Source organism: Crinia signifera, chromosome 4 (genome assembly GCF_055691185.1).
Source record: "Crinia signifera chromosome 4, ASM5569118v1, whole genome shotgun sequence".
Lineage (NCBI taxonomy): Eukaryota > Metazoa > Chordata > Amphibia > Anura > Myobatrachidae > Crinia > Crinia signifera.
In genome coordinates this window covers 211,057,266-211,085,002 of record NC_139220.1, presented here as the reverse complement: position 1 = coordinate 211,085,002, position 27,737 = coordinate 211,057,266, and the positions used below count along the sequence as shown (strand labels likewise).

Here is a 27,737-nt window from a genome sequence, read left to right as displayed (position 1 = left end):
GTTGCACATTATTAATGCCCTTATACACATGACACACATAACGCCTGTTACACATATGTTGCACATTATTAATGCACATAATGCCCCTTACACATATGCCGAACACTACTGTACAACCAACCCACCCGCAGACAGCACTCGCACAGCCACTAACACTGTGTACTCTGCCTCTGCTTGGATACAGATGTTTCCTCATACATCTTGACTCAATAGGCCATGCAGCTCCTGGCCAGTTCTGCTAACGTTGGGTGCATTTTTTGCTGAAAATTCGTCTTATTTGCATCGTTATGACCAGCACACACAAGGAGCTTCTAATTATTAAAATGATATGTGGCATGCCTATATTCTGTGAGCGACTGTAGCTGTACCTGCATACGGAATGCTATGTTACAGTTATTTTCATGAATACACTATTTCATATGCAGGTACAGCCTCACTCACACACAGAATATAGGCATGCTGCATATCAATTTAATCAGCAGAAGCTGCTGATGCCCCTATGCATTCCAAATGCCCTAGGCAATTGCCTAGTTGGCCTATGCCTAAGGCCGGCCCTGTAGACACGCCCTTTGGGTGGAGCATGACACGCCCCCTCAATGGGGCGCTGTGCAAAATGCTACTACCAACTATAATCTCCCTGAAACTAGTTTTCAATAGTAGGCAAGTATGGTGTGTGGGGTGCTCCAGTATTTATTTTGCCTTCAGGCAACTAGGATGTACTTATGCCCCTGTCAGTTGTACAGCTGTAAGTAGCCAATATTGTCCTGGCTGCTAGGCGAATGCAGCCCCCGTGTCCAGGGCAGCTGCCTGGCATCCAAGTTGCCTAGCAACCAGTACAACTGTCAGGCCTTGTGCCTGGATGGTGCAGTGACTGTGTCCCAACTACCTGGACCCAACAGGGAGACAAGCCATGACGGTGGGTCGCAACAAGAACTTCTGCCACTATTTGCACTACATGTAAATAATACTGTTCTATTGGAAGTCACAGTAGTAATAATAGAAAATCCTTTCTTTTCATGGGGTTATGGGGGATGGAGGGGGTCACATTCCTTCCACATTGTTCCATTTTTACTGTCAGCTCATCTTGCTTTTTCCCTTTTTCCTTTCTCTTTAAACAAGGTCAATTTCTAATGCTTTTTACTCCTCACATCTTCTCACCTAATGTAACTCAACGGCTCTCTCACATGCTTCCTTCTTTCATCTTCAGCTCTCCCAATCAATACAGTAACCTCTTCCAGGACCATGCTTCATTTCCCTCCTGATCCGACTCTACTCCACTAAATCCCTCTCATTACCCGCTTGAATGAACAGCAGCCTGCAGACACCACCAGCAGAAAACTCAAATATTTTTAGGCTATCGTCTCCATAGTCTGCAGACAAAGAAGTATTTTTCATTTGTATTGAGTATGAAGATATTATGCCTATTGTACTGTACTTCAGTGTTGAACATCAAACTATTATAACTGAGCTGGGCCCGCAACTCTCACAAAACCAGCCACCCATATATCCCAGCATGAAATCTAACACATCAGCCTGTTAGTGTAGTAGATTTTAGCTTTGGCATTATGTATTTATATATATATATATATATATATATATATATATATATATATATATGCACATACCGAAAGGGGTGAGAGCCCTGAAACGTCGCTAATTAAAACCACAGAGTTTCACAGTATTGCAAGTCTCCGAGTGCCGCTCATTACTCCTGTACGTATATGCTGCTAGACAAGGACTGGCATCGCTGAGGGATATATGTAAAAGGCGCTGAGAAATTAGAATGAGATGATACATATATACTTATCTTGCAAATTCCACTTCACAGGCTCTTCCTCTCTTTCTCTGCCTTGAGTGCTTGGTGATGTGGTTCTCAGATAAGAAAAATAAAAATATATACAACCAATGTGTAGTGTTGTCTTTTTCTCAGATATGTGGTTAATGGTGTCTGTTAGTCAATAAACGTACCTACAGTAACTTACTGTAGTATAGGACACATTTACAGGTTTATTTATGTTAAAATTAAGGGTGCGTACCCATACTCATGATATCAATGTTGTAAATACTCCTCAAAAGGTATCTTTGAAAGTAGTTTGTCACTTGTTTAAAGGTTATATTTAATTGGTCAGGCAAAAATACATAAAATACATCACAATAAAAACGCAGTTTGAAGGGTGGTGGTGGTCCAGGTTTCAAGCTTAGAACTTATAGTGTGATACCGGTATACAGTAAATACAGTAGATGGTAATTAATAGATCATACCTTCAACCAGGGTCATCCAACACACCACTTCTCCAGCTGGAGACTCCCTTGGCTCCCTCGTCTCCCTTCGCGATTCAAGATGGTTTCTTTATCAAGGCCTTTATAAAGAGACCATCTCGAATGCGTTGGCACCCTACATTTCACCATAAAGAAACCTTTAAATGTGTCCTATACTACATACATGTGTAAGTTAGGTATGCTTATTGCCTAACAAACACCATTAACCACATATCTGAGAAAAAGACAACAAAACACAGTTTTATTTTCCATAAGACACACTTATATAAAACTAATTACCCATAAGTTATGGGATAATAGCATCAATAAAAAATTACGATTTCAATGAAATAAGATGGGGACTTTTACCAGAAAGATGAGAAAGAGAGGCTCCTCGGGTTGTACTTTGGCAGATTCGAATCTCCGGATGATGCGCCTGCCCCATTACTGAATGATTACCCGGAAGTGATTCCCATCCAGGCAATATCTGGGATCTATCCCATCCTGCATCACTGCTTGATAAAGGATCCAGGTAGGATCCCAAACATGTTGCAGATGCAGAAGGGATTCTGATCACTTTTATTGGAGTCCTAACCACCAAAGCGAATCTGCCCTGGTAGTCTCATCATCCGGAGATTCGAATCTGCAGTGAAGCAGGATGGGTAGTCCCCATAATTGGGTTTTTACTGTAATATGGTTCATTGTTATTATTACATTTATTTTTGTATGTGATAATTATCTTTGCTATCTATGATTATCAGTAATTTATGAAATGTAAATGCCTATCTCTAAAACAATAAAATTACTCTATTAAAAAAAAGTCCCCATCTTCTTTAATTGAAATCGTCATTTTTTATTGATGCTGTTATCCCATAACTTATGGGCAATTAGTATAAGTGTGTCTTATGGAAAGTAAAACTGTGTTGTGAACGTAATACACTATTATATTGTCTACATTTTTCCATGTTTTAACATACTGGAGACCCACCGAGGGTGAAAATACCAATAAAAGGGAAGTATTGTTTATAACCTCTCATGCTCTCACATTATAATACAGGTACACCACCGATTTTCGGCATGATTGGTTCCAATGCCATGCCGGATTATCGATTTTGCCGGATTACAGAAGGATTTCTAGTTTTTACTAAATTTGCACCTTCAGTACATTTCTAAAGCAATAAATAGTCAAATATATGCTACAGCATAATATTAATGAATGAATAAACACAGTAGTGTATGCAAAACTGTTTATTACAGTGTACTATGTGCTGTATAAGCAAAACAGGTATCAGGTATATTTTGAACAACCATTAACAGTAAGTGCAGTATGAATGAAAGTCTTGCTGGGACCTTGGATGCCATATCAGCCCCACTGCTGCCTGCTGTGTCACCTGCAGTGTCCTTGGAAGCAGTACCCAGTGGCTCAGGTTCATCAACCTCTTTTAATCCAGACAATTTACAATTTTGCTTTGTCCGGATTAAAGGAGGTCCCTAAACTCCTTTAATCCGGACAAATCAAAAGTGTCCGGATTAAAAGAGGTTCCGGACAAACGGTTGCCGGAAAATCGGTGGTGTACCTGTAATATAATATTAACTGAGGCATTACTATAGTTCAGATAATTGGGGCATAAAATTAACATCTTCTGAGAGGAGGTGTGTCTCAAGAAGCATTGGGACAGAGGCCCCTTCAATATGTTGCTGCAGTGCCCAACCAAATTCTGGTTATGAACCTGTGCTTACCCACCTCTGTTCCACATTTCTGATCATCAGGAATTATAAGCTTATGATGCAAACATGGGTGAAATGTAATAGGAGCAAATTTTTAGCAATGTGTGTAAAAACTAAAAATGCCTAAAAAAGTGTCTAATAATGCCAAAATCGCACATTTACTGAAAATAGTAGGGTGCAATTGGCAGTAAAAATCACATGTTTTGGTGCAACTCAAAAAAATCGCACATTCAAAATCACATCCAGATGTTTTCTCATAGAAAACATCAAAATCACACATGTAATAGGGTACGGTTTTTAAAAATTACACCATAAACATGACTAAAAATTGTAAAAAAAAAAAAAGGCTGCTGAATTTGCTATGCACAGATCAGTGGAATCATATGTTTCTGGGAATCATTTCTGAAGTTTCTTCCTCTACTTTGTGCTTGCAGAAAGCCGGTGACTTGGGCTAGATCATTGCCTTGCTGGCAGCTGCAGTATTTGTGCTGAATAGCCAAATGACACTGGCTCTTGGAGCTCAGGGTAATTTGCTAATAATTGGCTATTATTCTTTGTATTTGCTTGCTGTTTGTTATATTGTGCAGTTGAGTGTTAAAATACATCTACTACATGTTACATCTGCGCCACCTGCAGTGGACATGGTTTTGTCCATTAAAGAATGAGTTTGCTTTTGCATACCAACCTGAATTAGGCCCCAAGTGAGTTATTTAATAAAAATAAAACATAAAGTTAAAGGCAATAGGGTGAGAGAATCAGAAAGTGAGAGATTTGGTAAGAAATCTCCATTTATTTATTTTTTTCGGTAAGAAATCTCCAGTTTTTTTTTTTTAAAGCGGCAATCATTTACACTGCAAAACCAGTTTGATTTTGCCGTGTAAATGATTGCCGCTTTTTACCAATTCTTACCAAATCTCTCTCTTACTGATTCTCTCACCCAATTACATTTCACCAATAATCCCAGATTTTTACCCAGAATTGTAGACTATACTCAGGACAATCGGTTGATTTTGTGGATGAATGCTGGTGGTCAGGGGCGGATTGACCCACCGGGAAACTGGGCCATTTCCCGGTGGGCCGGCCCAAAAGTCATCAAAAGGGGGCCGGCCGCGCTCCCTCCTGGGCTGGCTGGGTTGCGGGCAGCGGCCGCAGCACTTTGCCCACTTCCAAAAAGGAGCTGGAGAGCTGCTGCGCATGCGCGCACAGCACCTCCCAGACTCCCAGTTCCCGTACCCCCTCCACCCGGCCAGCAGCAGGTGAGCCGACCACCCCCTCCCCCCCATTATTGTATATCGAACCCCCGTACATACCGTCGCCGCCGCCACAACGCGCCCCCCCCGGGCGTACATGCCGCCGCCCCCCTGGGCGTACATGCCGCCGCTGCCCCAAGGGCCCCCCCGGGCATACATACTGCCGCCAACACCCCCCCCCCCTCCCCGGGCCGTCATCCCCCCGCTCCCAATCCGCCCCTACTGGTGGTGTTGACGATCTGACCATTGAGACATCGCAACTTTACATTTCCCCGCAGGCTGCTCCTCTGCATCTGTAGTGTTGGGTTGCTGTCAGGCTGCCTGAGCAGCATTGATTAAGCACTATGGGCCTTATTTTGGTTCACTCCTACTGGCAAATTCCTTCTTAGATGAACAAAACCATGTGCACTGCAGGGGGGCAGATGTAACATGTGCAGAGAGAGTTAGATTTGGGTGAGTTATTTTGTTTCTGTGCAGGGTAAATACTGACTGCTTTAGTTTTACGCTGCAATATAGATCTCACTTTGAAGTACATCCCACCCAAATATAACTCTCTATGCACAAGTAAAATCTGCCCCACCTGCAGTGCACATGGTTTTGTCCATCTAAGAAGGAATTTGCCAGAAAGAGTGAACCAGAATAAGGCCCTATGGCAGGAAGTGTGCTGCACATCAAACCTGACTCTGGGCATAACTCCCAACTGTTACGATTTTTGTAGGATTGTCCCACCCAGGGCCCCCCTGCCACCCGCTGCTCTGCCTAGGAAAGCAGCAGTGAATAGACACTGTACGCATGCGCACAGTTAAGACCAGGTGGATTTTGCATTTTTTGGAGCCTGTCTTTTATTCTTTTTTTCTATTTATCCTGCTTAATACTCCTTAAACTCTGCTCTTTCTGCTCTATCAACCAAAATATCCATGTCCATAACTACTGATTACTTATTGACTGACATGTTGATAAAACCTTAACTGACTGACTTTCTTACTGTTCATTGTTAACCTACTGGCACTAAATAAAATATCTACTGTATTTCTTCTTTTTAGTAAAGGATCTTGATAACCTAACACTAAGGAGGTCATTCTGGTTGACACGCAAAGCTGCAAAATTCACAGCTTTGCGTGTCATTTTAACGCCGCCCTCCACCCGCATGAAAGCCCCCCTACCCCGCACACCGAATATCCCCGCAGGCATGCAAATGGTGTATAGCATAAACATCCATTCGCAGCCTTGCATGCACGGACAAAATCATTTGATGGTCACTGATGATTTTGCAGGAGCTCGCAGATGTAAGACACCATTTTTGGTGTCTTAGATCTGCGGGCAACCTGTATGGGACGCGGGCGGGCAGCTGACACCCGCTGACCAGTGTCATGGGCAAATTTACATGGGAACGCCCAGCGTTTTCGTGGGGACACCCACGAAACGCTGGGCATTCCCATGGGCGCAGACCCTCTCCGCCGGCCCACTCCCTGCACCCGCACTGCTAGGTGCAAATGGAATAGCGAACAAGCAGTTTGCCACGCCCGCTCGCACCAAGCGGCTGCACATGCATAAAAGTATATGTGCATGCGCAGTCATTCACCATCAATCCCCTGCGCAGACATATATATGGTATTATATATGCAATGCATGTATAATACCCAGTGGTGTAGCTAGGTGTCACGGCGCCCGGAGCAAGGGCATGTTTCGCACCCCCCCCCCATTTGTAGTAGGTGAGGCTCCTGCGCAGTGAAAAGTTGGCACGGACCAACATTATACCACACACCGTAATGCCCATTGCACATTTTAGTGAACTTTGTAATTCCAATTACACATAAGCCCACACATGATGCCCATTGCATACTATATAACACTCCGCAATGCCCATGACATACTATATAACACTCCGCAATGCCCATGACATACTATATAACACTCCGCAATGCCCATGACATACTATATAACACACCGTAATGCCCATTACTTACTATATAACACTCCGCAATGCCCATGACATACTATATAACGCTCCGCAATGCCCATGACATACTATATAACACACCGTAATGCCCATTACTTACTATATAACACTCCGCAATGCCCATGACATACTATATAACACACCGTAATGCCCATGACATACTATATAACACACCGTAATGCCCATGACATACTATATAACAATCTGCAATGCCCATTACATACTATATAACACTCCGCAATGCACATGACATACTATATAACACTCTGCAATGCCCATTACATACTATATAACACACCGTAATGCCCATTACATACTATACAACACACAGTAATGCCCATTACATACTATATAACACACCATAATGCCCATTACCTACATGCTCAATGCCAGGGGCTTCATGCTCAATGCCAAGGGGCTTTATGCTCGATGCCAAGGGGCTTCATGCTCGATGCCAAGGTAATTCATGCTCAATGCCAAGGGGGACTGAATTTGCTCATTGCCAAGGGGGACAGAACTGTGCAGCGGCCCGCTTCCGGCTCCCTGCCGCTATTTTCAATTCAATTCAATGCACCGCCAGTAGTGTGCAGGAGGGAGAGAGGGTGGGAGTGGTAGTGTGCAGCAGGGAGAGAGGGTGGGAGCGGTAGTGTGCAGCAGGGTAGGTGGTGCAGTAGTGTGCAGCAGGTGGGTGGGTGCAGCAGGGTGGGGGCAGTAGGGTGCAGCAGGGTGGGAGGGTGATGGCAATAGGGTGCGGGAGGGTGGGTGCAGTAGGATGCAGCTGCAGTAGGGTGCAGCAGGGTGGGAGAGTGGGTGCAGTAGTGTGCAGCAGGGTGGTAGGGCGGGTGCAGCAGGGTGGGTGGGTGCAGTAGGGTGCGATGGTGGGTGCAGCATGGTGGGTGCAGTAGCGTGCAGCAGGGTGGGAGGGTGGATGCAGTGGTGTGCAGCAGGGTTAGCCGCTCACCTCCCACCTCCCCCCTGCCAGTGTGCGTCTGAGTCTCCCCCTCCCCTGCCTGTACTGCATCCTGTCCTGTCCTGGGCTGTGCTGGGCTGTTCCCCGCTCCCTGCTCCCATGCCCGCTGTGTCCGGATTCCAGGAGAGAGACGTGCTGCTATGTAAAATTCATATCTCCCGCTGGACCGCTAGCCAATAGGCGCTCGCGGTCCAGCAGCCACCAGTTGATTGGCTGCTGGACCGCAAGCGCCCATTTGCTAGCGGTCCAGCGTGAGATGTGAATGTTACATAGCAGCACGTCTCTCTCCTGGAGTCCAGACACAGCGGGCAGGGGAGCGAGCAGGCTGGCGGTGCCAGGAAAGCTCCGGCGCCATGCTATCTTCCGGCGCCGGGAGCGTGTGCTCCACCGGCTCCGTCCTCGCTATGCCTCTGATAATACCATAACCAAACTTCTAACCCAAACCCCTAACTCTAGTAACCACGCCCTAAATGAACAGACTAGATAGGCCAAATCATTCTTACAGTATCTTCCGGCAAATTCTATGTTTCTATAATACTGCAGAAGCATACAGGCAGTGACAGTGAAATAAAGCATTTTGTACCAGAGAGCCTAAGGACTTGCAAGGCAATGTGTATAGATGCATCCTCATACATCTAGCCTCAATACGCCATGCTGAATGAGATGCCTGGAGGGAGTTAGCAGCCAGGTCCCAGTGGCGTACTTATAATGGGTGCAATGGGCCCCTGAGTCCCAGGGGGGCCTACAACACACACATACACTGCACCCATTTATAATATTTATTAGCCATGCCCCCAGCCCCCTGGCTGCGGGAATAGTAGCTGTGCAGCCGACAGGGGGGACTCCCAACAGCCCTCCCCTCGCCGCAGGACACTGCCGGCCGCGGGAGGGATGCGGGAATGTCCCTGAAAACAGGGACATTCCCGTGGTTTTCGGGACTGTTGGGAGGTATGCAAAAAAGGGCATTCGTTTCAGATTCAGCGCCGGACGCCCCCCCCCCCCCCCTGACTGCCTGCTTGACACACACACACACACACCCCGTACGCCAAACACATCACCTTGCATGCAGCCGAAGGGGAGTGAAATCATTCCATCCTCGCAACACTTGCACTCTCAGGGGCCCCCTGCCTGTCCCCATTCCTACCCGTGCGAATGCCTCGGCATACATGCGCATGCGCAGTCCCCCACCGAAGAAACGGAGGAATAATTCAAACCCGTATGAACGGATCTGAATCAGCCCCAAAATTTCTGAGGTCACATATACTGTTTAATGTTTATGGGGCTGCCTTTTAACCCCTTCCTGACAGAGCCAGTTTTTGCGTTCCTGACAGAGCCCTTTTTTTCAAATCTGACATGTCTCACTTAAGTGGGGATAACTTTTTTTTGCTTTTACTTATCCCAGTGATTTTGAGATTGTTTTTTCGTGACACATTGTACTTCAAATTAGTGGTAAATTTGGGTCGATACAGTCTGTGTTTTTTTGTGAAAAATACCAAAATATCGTGAAAAAATGGAAAATTTAGCGATTTGCAAAATGTTAAATTTTCTGCTTGTGAGACAAATAATCTTACCACTCAAAATAGTGAATAACTAACATAGACCATATGTCTACTTTATGTTGACATCATTATTTCAACTTCCTTTTAATTTTTTGGGACACTAGGAGGCTTACAATATGAATAGCAAATTCTCAAATTTTCAAGAAAATTTCAAACACTGATTTTTTTAGGGACCAGTTCAGTTCTGATGTGACTTTGAGGGACTTGTATGTGAGACACCCCCATAAATGATGCCATTTCAAAAACTGCACCCCTCACAGTATTCAAAACAGCATTTTGGAAGTTTGTTAACCCTTTAGGTGTTTCACAGGAATTAAAACAAAGTGTAGGTGAAATTTCAAAATTTCTTTTTTTTTGCAGATTTGCAATTTTAATACATTTTTCTAAGGAACACAGTACATTTTACTAGAGAAATGTGACTGAAAATTGATTCCCCCAATTCTTTTGTTTTCATAAATATCCTATATGTGGCCCTAGTGTGCACGGTGACCAAACCACAGGCTTCATAATAGAAGGAGCACCTACTTGATTTTGGAGCCTCCTTTTTATGAGATTATTTTTTAGGCACCATGTAGGTTTCTAGGCACCATAAGATGCTAAAAGTTAGGAACCCCCCCACAAGTGACCCCATTTTGCAAACTACACCCCTCAGGGAATTCATCTAGGGGTATAGTGTACATTTCAAACCCCCAGGGGTTTCACCAATTGTGGTACAACTGGGCAGTGAAAATGAAAAATTATTTTTTTTACACAAAAATACAGTTCTGGCTCCAAATTTGTCATTTTCAGAAGGTATGAAGGAGACAAAGCACCCCAAAATCTGTGCCCCAATTTCTCCCGAGTACGGCAATGCCTCACATGTGACCAAAAAATACCAGTTGGGTGCATGGCAGGACTCAGAAGGGAAGGAGTGATTTTTGGATTTTGCAGCTCAGATTCTGGTGGAATTTTGGTGGGTGCTATGTCGCATTAGCAAGACCCCCAAAGCACCAATACAGTGGAACCCCCCCACAAGTCACCCCATTTTGAAAACTACACCCCTCAGGGAATTCATCTAGGGGTATAGTGTACATTTCAAACCCCCAGGGGTTTCACCAATTTTGATACAAGTGGGCAGTGAAAATGAAAAATTACATTTTTTTACACAAAAATGCAGTTCTGGCTCAAAATTTTTCATTTTCAGAAGGTATGAAGGAGAAAAAGCACCCCAAAATCTGTGCCCCAATTTCTCCCGAGTACGGCACTGCCTCACATGTGACCAAAAAATACCAGTTGGGTGCATGGCAGGACTCAGAAGGGAAGGAGTGATTTTTGGATTTTGCAGCACAGATTCTGGTGGAATGAATGGTGGGTGCTATGTTGCACCAATACAGTGGAACCCCCCCACAAGTCACCCCATTTTGCAAAGTACACCCCTCAGGGAATTCATCTAGGGGTATAGTGTACATTTCAAACCCCCAGGGGTTTCACCAATTTTGATACAAGTGGGCAGTGAAAATGAAAAATTACATTTTTTTACACAAAAATGCAGTTCTGGCTCAAAATTTTTCATTTTCAGAAGGTATGAAGGAGAAAAAGCACCCCAAAATATGTGCCCCAATTTCTCCCGAGTACGGAAATGCCTCACATGTGACCAAAAAATACCAGTTGGGTGCATGGCAGGACTCAGAACAGAAGGAGTGATTTTTGGATTTTGCGGCTCAGATTCTGGTGGAATTTTGGTGGGTGCTATGTCGCATTAGCAAGACCCCCCAAGCACCAATACAGTGGAACCCCCCCACAAGTCACCCCATTTTGAAAACTACACCCCTCAGGGAATTCATCTAGGGGTATAGTGTACATTTCAAACCCCCAGGGGTTTCACCAATTTTGATACAAGTGGGCAGTGAAAATGAAAAATTACATTTTTTACACAAAAATGCAGTTCTGGCTCGAAATTTTTCATTTTCAGAAGGTATGAAGGAGAAAAAGCACCCCAAAATCTGTGCCCCAATTTCTCCCGAGTACGGCAATGCCTCACATGTGACCAAAAAATACCAGTTGGGTGCATGGCAGGACTCAGAACGGAAGGAGTGATTTTTGGATTTTGCAGCTCAGATTCTGGTGGAATTTTGGTGGGTGCTATGTCGCATTAGCAAGACCCCCCAAGCACCAATACAGTGGAACCCCCCCACAAGTCACCCCATTTTGAAAACTACACCCCTCAGGGAATTCATCTAGGGGTATAGTGTACATTTCAAACCCCCAGGGGTTTCACCAATTTTGATACAAGTGGGCAGTGAAAATGAAAAATTACATTTTTTTACACAAAAATGCAGTTCTGGCTCAAAATTTTTCATTTTCAGAAGGAATGAAGGAGAAAAAGCACCCCAAAATCTGTGCCCCAATTTCTCCCGAGTACGGCAATGCCTCACATGTGACCAAAAAATACCAGTTGGGTGCATGGCAGGACTCAGAAGGGAAGGAGTGATTTTTGGATTTTGCAGCACAGATTTTGGTGGAATGAATGGTGGGTGCTATGTTGCACCAATACAGTGGAACCCCCCCACAAGTCACCCCATTTTGCAAAGTACACCCCTCAGGGAATTCATCTAGGGGTATAGTGTACATTTCAAACCCCCAGGGGTTTCACCAATTTTGATACAAGTGGGCAGTGAAAATGAAAAATTACATTTTTTTACACAAAAATGCAGTTCTGGCTCAAAATTTTTCATTTTCAGAAGGTATGAAGGAGAAAAAGCACCCCAAAATCTGTGCCCCAATTTCTCCCGAGTACGGCAATGCCTCACATGTGACCAAAAAATACCAGTTGGGTGCATGGCAGGACTCAAAAGGGAAGGAGTGATTTTTGGATTTTGCAGCTCAGATTCTGGTGGAATTTTGGTGGGTGCTATGTCGCATTAGCAAGACCCCCCAAGCACCAATACAGTGGAACCCCCCCACAAGTGACCCCATTTTGCAAACTACACCCCTCAGGGAATTCATCTAGGGGTATAGTGTACATTTAAAACCCCCAGGGGTTTCACCAATTTTGATACAAGTGGGCAGTGAACATGAAAAATTACATTTTTTACACAAAAATGCAGTTCTGGCTCAAAATTTTTCATTTTCAGAAGGTATGAAGGAGAAAAAGCACCCCAAAATCTGTGCCCCAATTTCTCCCGAGTACGGCAATGCCTCACATGTGACCAAAAAATACCAGTTGGGTGCATGGCAGGACTCAGAAGGGAAGGAGTGATTTTTGGATTTTGCAGCACAGATTCTGGTGGAATGAATGGTGGGTGCTATGTTGCACCAATACAGTGGAACCCCCCCACAAGTCACCCCATTTTGCAAACTACACCCCTCAGGGAATTCATCTAGGGGTATAGTGTACATTTCAAACCCCCAGGGGTTTCACCAATTTTGATACAAGTGGGCAGTGAAAATGAAAAATTACATTTTTTTACACAAAAATGCAGTTCTGGCTCAAAATTTTTCATTTTCAGAAGGAATGAAGGAGACAAAGCACCCCAAAATCTGTGCCCCAATTTCTCCAGAGTACGGCAATGCCTCATGTGTGACCAAAAAGTGGCAGGACTCAGAAGGGAAGGAGTGATATTTGGATTTTGCAGCACAAATTCTGGTGGAATGATGGTGGGTGCTATGTCGCATTAGCAAGACCCCCAAAGCACCAATACAGTGGAACCCCCCCACAAGTGACCCCATTTTGCAAACTACACCCCTCGAGGAATTCATCTAGGGGTATAGTGTACATTTCAAACCCCCAGGGGTTTCACCAATTTTGATAAAACTGGGCAGTGAACATGAAAAATTACATTTTTTTACACAAAAATGCAGTTCTGGCTCAAAATTTTTCATTTTCACAAGGAATGAAGGAGACAAAGCACCCCAAAATCTGTGCCCCAATTTCTCCCGAGTACGGCAATGCCTCACATGTGACCAAAAAATACCAGTTGGGTGCATGGCAGGACTCAGAAGGGAAGGAGTGATTTTTGGATTTTGCGGCTCAGATTCTGGTGGAATGAATGGTGGGTGCTATGTGGCATTAGCAAGACCCCCGAAGCACGGTGAAATTATGAACCTAATATTCCATAGATGTGTGGTATATTTTAAAACACTCCTTTATACATAGGCCGGGTTTGTCGGGGCAAGTGTCACACTGGAAAATAGTTTGCTTTCTTATTCCCTTTTTATAGCAAACTTTGCACCTTTTTTGTGTCCTGCCCTTTTTTCCAGTGGAGGGGATTTCATCAGGAAAATGCTGCCCTGGTACAATACGGGGGCCAGTACTAGAAGTACTGGGGCCCTCTGCCTGCTGGTTCCCAAATATTAGGCCCTTTATGACTTCCTCTTGAAAGTGCATAAATGTCCCCCTCTGGCCGGTAGAACGGAATAGCACGTAAGCGTTATACAGTGCCATCTGGATGATATACACGGCCACCTTCTTGTACCAGATTTTTGTTTTCCGCAGGGCACTGTACGGCTTCAGTACCTGATCTGAAAGATCCACTCCGCCCATGTACCTATTGTAATCCAGGATACAATTAGGTTTGGAGGTGTGGGTACTGGTACCTCGTACAGGGACGGAGGTGGTACTGTCTCCGTGAATTGTTGTCAGTATAAGGACATCCCTCTTGTCCTTATATTTGACCAACAACATATTTTCGTTGCATATTCCCCTGCTTTCACCCCTTCTCATTACTTGGGCAATGTGCGTTTTTGGGAGGCCTCTTTGGTTCTTGCGCACAGTACCGCAAGCTGCTGTACCTCTTGAACCAAGGGCCTTAAACAGGGGGATGCTAGTGTAAAAGTTATCCACATAGAGGTGATAACCTTTATCCAGGAAGGGGTGCACTAAATCCCAGACAATTTTCCCACTAACACCTACGAGGGAGGGGGGGCATTCTGGCGGTTGAATTCTTGAATCCTTCCCTTCATAAACCCTAAACCTGTGGGTGTACCCTGAGGTGCTTTCACACAGTTTATACATTTTTATGCCATACCTTGCCCTCTTACTGGGAAGGTACTGGCGGAATTTAACCCTTCCTTTAAAATGTATAAGGGACTCGTCGATACAAATACATTTTTCAGGGATGTACACCTCTTCAAATTTGGCACTGAAATGATCAATGACCGGCCTGACTTTGAATAGCCGGTCAAAGGTGGGATCATCTCTGGGTGGGCACTGTGCATTATCGGTGTAATGTATAAATTTAAGAATTGTCTCAAATCGAGTCCGGGGCATGGCCATACGGTAAAATGGAGTACTGTACAGAACATCTGTACTCCAATATTGCCTAATTTCTGGCTTTTTTACTATGCCCATATGAAACACCAGACCCCAAAACGTCATCATCTCTACTGCATCTACAGGGGTCCACCTAGCAAATGATGACGTGGGGTTTTGAGCAATAAACTGCTGGGCATATAAATTAGTTTGGTCCACCATTAAATTTATAAAATCATCAGAGAAAAATAATTTGAAAAAGTCAATTTCTCTGAGACCTGTGGAATCAAATTGGATTCCTGGCATGGCCAAAAACTCAGGAACCTGGGGCTCAAAATTGTCTGGTGGTGGGGTCCATACTAGATCAATTATTGGGGGGGGAATCTCAGCTGATCTACGGGGGCGTCTTTGAGGGGGTCCCTCATCACCAGAGGAGGAAGAAGAGCTTAAGACGAATCCTTCAAATTCCCCGCTTGCATCACTGCCTGTGTCAGAGTCAGAGGCAAGCATGGCATATGCCTCCTCCACTGAATACATTCTCCTGGATGACTGGGAGGACATTTGGGAGGACATTTGGGAGGACATTTGGGATGCCATTTTTATTTTTGTGTTACTGGTAGTGAAATGTTTCAACACGTGTATAGTGTAGGGGGGTACAAACTTTATTTCAATCCGGGGGGTATGTAGTGTGTATGTGGTGCAGAAAAAAAAAATACTTTATACCAATAAAAAAAAAAAAAAATGAAGGGGTTAAAAATAAAAAATTGAAGGGGTTAAAAAAAAAAAAAAAAGGTCCTGCGCCAAAAATTGAGCACAGATGTTGGTCAGTAACGTCTGTCACTGAACAGCGCTCAAAGGCAACAGGAATCTGATCAAAAAAAAAAAAAAAATTGATCAACCCTGTGCCGAAAAAGCTGATCAGTGATGTACGTCACTGATCGGCGCACAGTGGCCACAGGACACCCACAAAATGAGTGTGTGTAAAAAAAAAATTTAAAAAAGACCCCACAGCACTCACAAAAAAAAAAAAAGGTGATCAGTGATGCGACACTGATTACCAGTGAGGGACAGCAGGTGCACAACCTTTGGTGCAACTGACAGTGCAACTGGCAGCAACTGACAGGTATATATATAAAAAAAAAACCTCTGCGCCCCCAAAAAGTTGCTGATCAGCACAGATATACTGATCAGCACAAAAGGGGGGGTAGCAGACACAAAATATACACTCTCTATCACTCTCTGTCACTATCTCTCTCTATCTCTCTATCTCTCACTATCTCTCACTATCTATCACTCTAGGACACTGCAGCAGCAGCACTGACAGTTATATGTATAAAAAAAAACTGCACCCCCAAAAAGGGGGGGTAGCAGACACAAAATATACACTCTCTATCACTATCTCTCTCTATCTCTCTATCTCTCACTATCTATCACTATCTATCACTCTATGACACTGCAGCAGCAGCACTGACAGTTATATATATAAAATAAAACCCCTGCACCCCCAAAAAGGGGGGGTAGCAGACACAAATCTCTCTATCTCTCTACCTCTCACTATCTATCACTATCTATCACTATCTATCACTGTATGACACTGCAGCAGCAGCACTGACAGTTATATATATATAGAAAACCCCTGCACCCCCAAAAAGGGGGGGTAGCAGACACAAAATATAGCTCTCTCTGTCACTATCTCTCTATCTCTCTCTATCTCTCTCTATCTCTCTCTCTATCTATCACACTGCAGCAGCAGCAGGAAGTCTCAGGAAGTCAGATCCAGGAAGCGTCCAGCACGCTACAAGCAGTGATAAGGTGATCAGGTAAGGTATTTGCAAGGATCAGGTAAGTATTAGCAAGGATCAGGTCGGTATTCACGGCAGGCAGGCACGGTGACCGTTCTGCACGCTATTCCAGACCGGAATGGCGTCTGCAGCGCAGTCACCGTCAGTTTAAATGTCGCGCCTTGGCTGTGATTGGTCCGTGGGTCCCACGGACCAATCACAGCCTTGGGGGCAGGTGGGGTGAGGGTGGGGTGAGGTGTCATCGTCACCGATGACCCCCTCATGCCCCCTGACGCCCGGCGGTGATTGACACCTGTGTTACCGAGCGTCCGATTCGCTGGTAACACAGGAAAACGCTGTGAATGGCTGTTCACACTGAACAGCCAATCACAGCGATCGCCGACGGGGGGGGCGACATCGCAGCCCCCCCTGGGCATGCAGGGACATGTATGTAGGAGCTTTTGGTGATCAGTTGCACAGGAAGGGAGATGGATATCAGAATAGTTTTTTAATTTATTCAATTGGCCCCCTCTGGTCAAGTTTATTCAGTTTCTATTAGATCCAGGGGTGTGCTCCCACCGACAATTTATTTAATGAGATTTTTACAGAAAAGAGAATGGATTGTCATATGGTGGTGCACCATTTATAGAAAAGAGTCATAAAATTTACCTTTTATTATTTTTATTTTAAAAGTGAAGAACACGAAATATGACAAACAACAAATAACATTAACACAAGTGAAAACAGTGTGCTATTAAAAGGCACGTGCGAGTTCCTGGAGCAAATTCCCTCTATTCAATATTATCAATTACACTACTAGCTTTCTCCTTCTTGACCTTTGAACAATTGTTTGAGGAGAGAAGTGTGTCAATCTTAAATAGGTTTGTGTTCTATATACAAATGTAACAGCCTATATGTTAGCTACTTTGATGCGGTGTTTGGTACTCAATTGGTTGAGATTGAATTAATTAGCTCAATTAATTACCAGTTTATCTGGCATGGTGCTGTTTGTATTATTTGTATATTGATAATACAATTGAGCTGTGTGTTATCACAGAAATGCAGTAATATCACTAATCGGTTACCCCTTTCCGTCTGAGGTCACTATTAAATCAGTGCTTACAGAGCGGGTTTTTAGGGTGATGCAGCACCTCTATTATATGTATGGGTTACTGCTAGTGAATCAATTCAATGCCCGGATAAACATTGCTACCTGGGCTAGGGTTATTAATTAGGCTGATGGTGTGGAGTTATTTCCTTACGCCGTTTATTGAGAATATAGCTTATAGTTGCGGTCGCAGGGAGACTCTTTAACCAGTACAGCTTAAACCTGCCCTATATGGACGGTATGCAATGATTCCCCCAAAAGGAGAGGCTGGTGGTAACGGTAACAATAGTATCACAGGTACTAGGTAGAACCCCGTGCTGTCGACCTGATACTATGGTCGCGTACAGCTAGCAGGGAGCCGTCCGTTCTCCGTATAACAGGTAGCTATCGGCGCGCACTCCCTGTCCTAGGGACAAGTGCCGCAAACAGGATTTCAGTTGCCGTATGTCTTTAAGTCCAACCCTGTGCCACTGTCAGCTCGTACTGCTGCTGGTGTGGTCTTAGGGTGACTAGTGACAAGAGGCTGCTAATACATTAGAGTCCTGAAAAGGACTAATAAATACATTTCATAGAACACAAAAAAAGGGGGGTAGGGAATTGCTGGAGGAACGTGCGCACGGCTGGGTCGGCCGGCGTACGCTTCGTGGGTCTTCCTCAGGGCAACCTTTTTTTTTTTTATAGAACACAAAAAAAGGGGGGTAGGGAATTGCTGGAGGAACGTGCGCACGGCTGGGTCGGCCGGCGTACGCTTCGTGGGTCTTCCTCAGTTGCCCTGAGGAAGACCCACGAAGCGTACGCCGGCCGACCCAGCCGTGCGCACGTTCCTCCAGCAATTCCCTACCCCCCTTTTTTTGTGTTCTATGAAATGTATTTATTAGTCCTTTTCAGGACTCTAATGTATTAGCAGCCTCTTGTCACTAGTCACCCTAAGACCACACCAGCAGCAGTACGAGCTGACAGTGGCACAGGGTTGGACTTAAAGACATACGGCAACTGAAATCCTGTTTGCGGCACTTGTCCCTAGGACAGGGAGTGCGCGCCGATAGCTACCTGTTATACGGAGAACGGACGGCTCCCTGCTAGCTGTACGCGACCATAGTATCAGGTCGACAGCACGGGGTTCTACCTAGTACCTGTGATACTATTGTTACCGTTACCACCAGCCTCTCCTTTTGGGGGAATCATTGCATACCGTCCATATAGGGCAGGTTTAAGCTGTACTGGTTAAAGAGTCTCCCTGCGACCGCAACTATAAGCTATATTCTCAATAAACGGCGTAAGGAAATAACTCCACACCATCAGCCTAATTAATAACCCTAGCCCAGGTAGCAATGTTTATCCGGGCATTGAATTGATTCACTAGCAGTAACCCATACATATAATAGAGGTGCTGCATCACCCTAAAAACCCGCTCTGTAAGCACTGATTTAATAGTGACCTCAGACGGAAAGGGGTAACCGATTAGTGATATTACTGCATTTCTGTGATAACACACAGCTCAATTGTATTATCAATATACAAATAATACAAACAGCACCATGCCAGATAAACTGGTAATTAATTGAGCTAATTAATTCAATCTCAACCAATTGAGTACCAAACACCGCATCAAAGTAGCTAACATATAGGCTGTTACATTTGTATATAGAACACAAACCTATTTAAGATTGACACACTTCTCTCCTCAAACAATTGTTCAAAGGTCAAGAAGGAGAAAGCTAGTAGTGTAATTGATAATATTGAATAGAGGGAATTTGCTCCAGGAACTCGCACGTGCCTTTTAATAGCACACTGTTTTCACTTGTGTTAATGTTATTTGTTGTTTGTCATATTTCGTGTTCTTCACTTTTAAAATAAAAATAATAAAAGGTAAATTTTATGACTCTTTTCTATAAATGGTGCACCACCATATGACAATCCATTCTCTTTTCTGTAAAAATCGCATGCAGGGACATGTCTGCTGTCAGGGACAGCAGACATCGTCCCTCTGTCACTGCGTCTCGAGACGCAGTGACAGTTTAAACTCATGACGTACATTTATGCCATGTGTCGGGAAGTACCTCCCGGCCATGACGTAAATGTACGTCAAATGTCGGGAAGGGGTTAATACCATAGAACCCTGTACACAAGCTACTTCAGCACAGTGTCAGTGTGTACTGGGCTGCAAGGAGGCTGACAGGAGGTCAAGCTGGGGGCACAATGCTCTGCTGATCTGGAGCACTTACCCAATCAGCAGAGTGATTCTGGCTGTGTGTACACAGCTATAGCTGATTCCTGAATACAAACTGAATAAAAATCAGGGTTCCTTAAGATTTGGTTTGCGAAACACTTAGATAATTATTAATAATGTTTAATTTCTATATATAAAGAAGTAACAAAATACAAATAACACCCCTTTCATACTGCCCCATGGACAAAGGATATTGCCAGTTAGGCCACGTCATGTGTTGGTCTGAAAGGATTATCCAGGGTTGGACTCTGTTAATGTCTATGTAAATTTAACTGGGGTTGCCCCTATTCAAGGGACCCAGGTTGCCCCAGCGATATCAGATCTAAAGGGTCTTTTCCTCAGTGAAAAAGGGTCTGAAATAGGTATCAACTTTATAATAATATATCAAATGGCATCAATGTATTCATAGCCAGAAATAAAAGTAAATTAGACATAAATCACATATTAGCACGCACAGCAGGCCATGGCGTAGATTAGGTGATAATGACATGTGTACATTATAACATTTCTGTATGGTTTCCTGTGTCATCATCACATTCCCCTCCCTGTGCCTCTTCCCAAATTCTGTCTTTCCTTTCCCAGACCCCCTGACTCCACTCCCACACACATCTCGTCTTCTTCTCTCACGCTCCCTATATCCCCCTCTCTCACTGACTCTATACATGCCTCCTCCGGTGTATATACTTCTTCTTAGGAATTCCAGTACCTCAATGTTCTAATAGCAATATACTGTACTGGGAACAATACTGATATGAATGTTCAAATATTCTCTGTAAAGCGCTGCGGAATATATATGCGCTGTATAAGAAACTGTTAATAAATAATAATAATAATAAACAATAAGAGAGATGAGCTGAGAAAGTTGAGATCAGCCAGAGAATTGTATAATGTGTATGCATGTGTAATGTCCATTTATGTCAGGGAAATAAGTCTCAAAACATGACTGGATCTTCAAGCATGCTTAAAAGTTCAGATTAAATGTGGTAACGGTATTGTGCACATTTTGCCACACGTGTGTGTATGGTCTGACAACAGACTTGCTGATAGATCTTAAGATGTAAGATGTAAAGTTGTATTCCATCCAATCACAAGGAGATGTACATAGGAGGATTGTAAGGAACATGGGGCCTGATTCTGGATGGACTTGCAAAGCAGCATAATTTCACTGCTTGGTGAGCCAACTAACGCCGCCCTCCAGGCGAGCGAATGCCCATCCCCCCGCCACCATCCCAACATCCCCGCAACTTTGCGAATGGATGTTTTGCATAAACATTCATTCACAAGGGAGTGTACGGGGGCGAAATCATCAGATGGTCATCGACTATCAAATGATTTTTCCCCTGTTCGCAAATATAAGTCAGTCTTGACTGACCTATATTGAGAATCTCTTTCTAGTCAGTATAGTAGAATCACAATAAAGCTTGGTACACACTGGAGGATGTGTGTACCCAGCAACATCTAGCGAAACAGGGCCTGGTGGCAAGTTGTAGTGATATCCTCCATCTTCCTGCATGTACAGGCGACAGAGGATGTTGTGACAACACCTGGAACACTGGGCGACATTCTATCCGAAAATACGGCAATTCATATTGATAGCACATCAATACGAATACGAATTGCCGTATTTTCGGGATAGTAAATGTCAAAAATAAGTGTATTTCTGGATACAAATACACCTATTTTTTTTTACAAATTTCCTTTAGTAAATTTCCCCCACAGTGTTATATGACAAAGGAATTCTCAATAACATGTTTGTACTTATATTATAAATCAAATGTATTACTTTCTCCTTTTTGCTATTCATTTGCAGATTATGTTCGAGATGTCATTAGACAGCTAAAAAAAATCACACGATATAGCACTTGTGAGATGAGCTATTTTCGTGTAAGAATCGGACATGTAACAGCGTGAGAATTTTTAGACAAAGTCAGAAATCACTTACGATTTCTGGTGATTTTTAAGTAACAGGAATTTTTGGGTAAAATAAAAAAAGGTGCGGGGTGCCCCCCCCCTCCCCCTTTTTGATCATAACCAGCCCCAGACTCATTGAGCTGGTTCTTCCTTCCCAAATAAAGGGGGAGGGGGGGTTGATGTAGTCCAATATTGGCATATATGCTAAAAATGCAAAAACTGTTCTTTTTTTTGGTGCAATATTTAACTAGACTGTATCAGTATTTCTTTATACTAAAAGAACAGTTGCTGTGAGCGATGCTGGAATTTTTAGCAGATATTTTGAGGATCTCTCACAGCAATGCTGGCACTCCCATGCACAGTGGTTGGCAGGCTAAAGGTGTTTGTGTTACAAAAAATAGAATGTAAAAATTACATTGAGTTATGCAATGAAACTATAAGTTCCAGAAAGCCTCCCCTGCATGCTGAGACTTGGAGAACCACAAGTTTCAGCATGTGGGGCATGTAGTCCCACTGCACATCCAATGTACATATAAATGTACACACACCACGAAAAGTACAACTTTATTCACATGCATGCACACACGCACATCCGCTCTCCAGTAGAGGGTCCAGGGTGAAAAAAATGCATGACCCATACCCCCGGATCCTCTCTTGATCCCTAAGGGAATACCAGTAATATCCATTACTGGGTTTCCCCTAAACCAATCAGGGCTCAGCTCCAGAGGAGGTCAGCCCTAAATGGATGTAGGCATCTCTATAGAGACAACTACATCCAATCAGCGCTGAGCTTACAGGGATTTGTTTTGATGTAGGAACAAATCCCCGTAGTTCCAGTGTCTACCCATCTTTACTCTTGCCATATAAATATGGATATGGTTTGTAGAACATCTTATAAATTCTTATTTTTTAGAACATATGCCATTTTTATAGGAACTTAATATATTGTTCACACTTTTTCTTTCCTGCTTTTTGTAAATGCATCACAGAGTGACTACTCGGTAACAACTGGATCCTGTGCATCAATTGTTGTCTGTTAGAATAGAAGTGTTGTATATAAGGTAACCATAAAGACATTTTTCAGATTCTCTGGGGTAAAGAAGGATTAACTTGTCAGGTCCATTATCTGACATAGCTTTCCTTCATCTGTAAAACAAAATTTAATGTGCTCCAAATGATAAATTATTGGATTTGTGGCTCTACTCTTCCCCCACCCCCAAAATAAATAATATATATATATATATATATATATATATTTATATATATATATATATATATATATATATATATATATTACCAATGCTGGTGGTTACACCTTGTCCCCCACCTTTGACCCCTGTTTTTTTGTTAAATAGTGGCTTGTACTTACAAAGATATTTTGTACAGATTGCTCATACCCATTTATTTATCCATGCTCTAAAACAAATATTTAAGAAAAGAATATTCTATTTTGTATGTTAGGTGAGCCTTGCTAAAGGCAAGAGGCATATTTAGCATTTCCCTGATACATATGTTAATCTCGATAAGCGCAATAAACGTATTACTTTAGCTAAGGTTCCATCATTAATCTTGATTAGTTTCCTACAGCACAACACTACTAAACTTGGTAAAACCGGTTACAAACAACCTGTTGTAAATGAATTTACACTTGTATCTTTTGTTTTGTTTACAGGTGGCAGTGAGCAGGGGCGGATGAAGAGAGGAGAGGGTTCTGTGCGGGCCCCTAGCTCTCTGGCAGTGTCACTGTCCACATTCTACTGAACATGTGCAGGTCTATGGAACATTGCGCTTTATTCCAAGGGACGTCTCTACCGTACATTCAACAGTCACCCTGCATCCATTATAGATATACTGTAGTGGCATAACTAAATGCTTGGAGGCCCCTTGAAAACTCCAGGTGGGCCTCCTATTTGAGTTCTATAAACTATTAGGTTTTCATGGTTTATCACATGTAAAATATTTCTGTATCATGCATATTAGAAATACACGAGGCAGCATGGCAAGATCATGTCAAAGCTTTGCAAGTGTGTCGGCTTTGCTTACCTAGTGCAATTCGTTGTTAGCGGCAGACAACACACATACTACAATGTGAATAATGCACCTGATAAGTAGCTCTAAAAGACTGTAGGCAGTACGGATGGTGTAATGGTTAGCATTACTGCCTCACAGTGCTGAGGTCATGGGTTCGATACCCACCATGGCCCTGACTGTGTGGAGTTTGTATATTCTCCCTGTGTTTGCGTGGGTTTACTCTGGGTTCTCCGATTTCCTCCCACAATCCCAAAATATACTGGTAGGTCAATTGGATTCCAACAAAATTAACCCTAGAATGTCTGTGTGTGCGTGTACATGTGGAATATAGATTGTAAGCTCCACTGGGGCAGGGACTGATGTGAATGTTTACTCTGTAAAGCACTGCGGAATATGTATGTGCTATATAAGAAACTGTTAATAAATAATTGTGGCCTTACATCCTGCCAGATAGATATGGGCCTCATGGTTTCACTGCATACTTAAATACTTTTAAAAGTTCCTATACGGCAGAAGCCCAGAGGAAGAAGAATTCAGGGGCAGTGACATAATTAAGCACCGCCCTGTTGTGACAAAATGCTGTGATTTGCATCTTTTAGCTCTGCCCTACTGCTCGGACCCGAATTTCAAGCAGTTTTCTCCACATTCTGGTGAGTTGCAGGGAAGTGAGGAATGCGGGAAGAGAACTTACTCTTTAGGGCAGGGGTGGGGAACCTCCGTCCTTAAACGGCTCCCGTAGCCAGTCTGATTAGCCCGTCCACCTGCCAGGCGGCTTGATCAGGAGTCAAGTAAGTGGGTGTTCTCACGAGATGCCTCTTATTCAGCAGCAGCCGCAGACTGGGAGTCCTATTCAGTAGCAGCCGCCGGAGCGTGGGACGGCTGCAGCAGGGAAATTTATAAGTGTCATTTTTATATATGGCCCCCGAAGGATTTTTTCCCATTACAAATGGCCCTTGGAACAAAAAAAGGTTCCCCACCCCTGCTTTTTAGGGGGACTACCCAAAAAAATCAGCACCCCTGCAACCTTCCTCTTCCAAGAAACATCGAAATTTGCAGATCTGAAACTTTGAAAATGAAAAGCAAAATAATTATTTCCTCTGTCCATTAGGCTTTCACTCAGAGATAAAGAATAAGGAGATTGTAGTAACAGAAAGTGAGAAGAAGCTCATACATACATACATACATACATACATACATACATACATACATACAAACATACATACATACAAACAAACAGCAGACACCCTGATTGGATAATGATAACATCATTCTGTAAGTCCTTAAAACCATGCAGATCAAGAGTTTTAAACTTTCAGGTTGAAACTACAAGAGATGGTACGAAAGGAATTAGTTAATTGTCTTACAAGATGGCGTGTCTAACGGCCAGACTGTCAGCATTGGAGGAGAGTGAGGAATCTTCAGACAAGGGGCCTGATTCAGACCCATGTGCCGAAATGCGGAAATTGCTATTCTATGATTTCTGCACTTCTGCACATGCATGTGGATCGAGCATGCATGCGTGAGTTTCACAGTCAGGTGATGACTGCGTCGGGGCAGCAAAAACACTACGGCAGGGGAAGCAACTAAAGATTTTGTAAGAGTGGTCTTGAGGGGAGGGCATGTGGCATCTGCTTGAAATCAATTACAGCTGCTGCGACCCAAAACATCTGGTTATGTGCGACTGCTTCTCTGTGTTTCAAAGTACAGTATACAGACTTAGGCCCTTATTCTGGTTGGTGCGGTCGAGCCGCATATGCGGCTCCGACCGCACCAGACGAATCCCCGCCCACCCTACGGATCGCCACGGCCGTCCGTACACGGACGGCTGGCGATCCGCATAAAAATGGTGGAGGCTACGCCTCCACCATGGTGGGAGCTGCCCCCTGCATTCGATGGTCGTCGACCATCGAAGGCAGGTCCGCACGCCGCGGCAGCTCCCGCAAGCTGAGACCACACGGACAATCGTCCGTGTGGTAGCTTGTATGGGGGCTGAAAGCTGACATCCGGCGACGTCAGCTTTCCGCCCCCATGAGTTGCGTCATGCCCTCATTAGCATGCGTACGCCCCGCGTTTGCATGGGAACGCCCATGAAACGCGGGGCGTATACATAGGGAAATGAGGGCATGAAGCCCCTCACTCCCCTATACGCCCCCTTTGCGGCGTAGTAACGTTATGTGCGGCGAATTCGCCTGCACATGCGCAGATTGACCTCTGCGCATGTGCAGACGGAAAACATCGGCGGTACGGCCGCACGCGGGCCGTACCGCGCGAATCAGAATAAGGGCCATAATGATGTGCCGGCAAAATATTTTGAGGGCACATCGCATGGAGGTACCTGGCCAGTGTGATTCTGTGAAGTTTTGCTAAATTACAGCTGACTCTGAATCAGCCCAAACACCACAATAGACTTAAGAAGTTGATGTCTTTGCTAGAAGCTGAGCTGAGATGCCTGCAAACTAAAGTTGACTATTTAGACAACAAAATCCACCAGAATTATTTGCGCATACAAGATGTATCTCACTTATATAAACATACTTTACTGTGGTGACCGCTGCAAGGATGATGTCAAATATGTGTTTACCAAAGTTAATTGGGCCTGCTGTAGATAAGTCAAGCAGCAGCTCTCAAATTTAACTATTAATTTTGTAGTGATTCTCATTGCTTTATCATTCAATATGTTTTTTTTTTAAAGTGTACATATTAATGCTATAAATGAAGACTTCTTCAATGATGATAGTTGCCCTTGTCAATTCTCCACAATGTCCTGTTAGAAGCCAACAATTTTATATTCCATTTTCATGAAGATGAGTCACACAGAACTCCTGACCCATTCTCGTCTTTATCTACCGCTAAATCAGCACAATGGGCCTTATTCTAGTTCACTCTTTCTGACAAAATCCTTCTTAGATGGACAAAACCATGTGCACTGCAGGCCGTTTTGAGAAGTGACAGATAAGGGCTGGTTGGCTGGTTCTTTATCACTCTCCACTTTATATCACTTGTTAATGCTTAATACATTTGGCCCTCTGTGCCCGGCTTCTGCAACGGGGGTGGGGGTAGTGGGCCCTAAGCCCCCATCGGTCCCCTCCAACAGACCCTGGCTCCATACTGTAGGTGCCGATTTATGTTTTTGCTGGTGGGTGCTCAAGTCAAAAATATAGGGGAGTGGCTTCATAGAGAAGGGGCGTGGCCACAAAATAATACCAATTTATATTATGCAGCACAGTTGTCTCCAATATTCAAATTACGGCAGCAGAGTTCCCCTTTTTACACATTACAGCAGCAGAGTCCCCCTTTTTATACATTACGGCACAAGGCAAAGATACACACCATGAAATGCATTGAAAGTAATCGATGCCACCAAAATGATTTAGTCTTAATACTCACATGACCATACTGTACATCACAGACCAAATGCACATTCCTACACCAGTAGGATTGTGCAGGGCCAGATTAAGGTTTGTTGGGGCCCTGGACAACACAAGGTTTGTGCCCCCACACACACTCCACTCCACCCCCCTGGCCCGGCCAGTTGGTCGGACAGAGGCACAGTCCTCAGACAGAGGGGATCGGTGCTGCGCTGGGTCCCTGCGGTGGATGTGAGGTCAGCAGCAGGGGTCCATGCGGCAGATGGGAACTACTAGTTCCCGTCCGCTGCAAGGACCCCGCTGCGGACTTCACATCCACCGCAGGGACCCCTGCTGCAGATGGGAACTACTA

At 44.0% G+C, this 27,737-nt stretch overlaps 1 long non-coding RNA gene across 1 annotated transcript; it reads left to right on the top strand.

The window, feature by feature from the left end:
• The first annotated feature begins 822 nt into the window (after positions 1-822).
• LOC146072524 (uncharacterized) lies at positions 823-23,971 on the top strand. The gene is made up of 3 exons (XR_014473167.1): positions 823-957; positions 1,208-1,384; positions 23,659-23,971. It is a non-coding gene; the product is annotated as an uncharacterized LOC146072524 (long non-coding RNA).
• Positions 23,972-27,737: the final 3,766 nt, after the last annotated feature.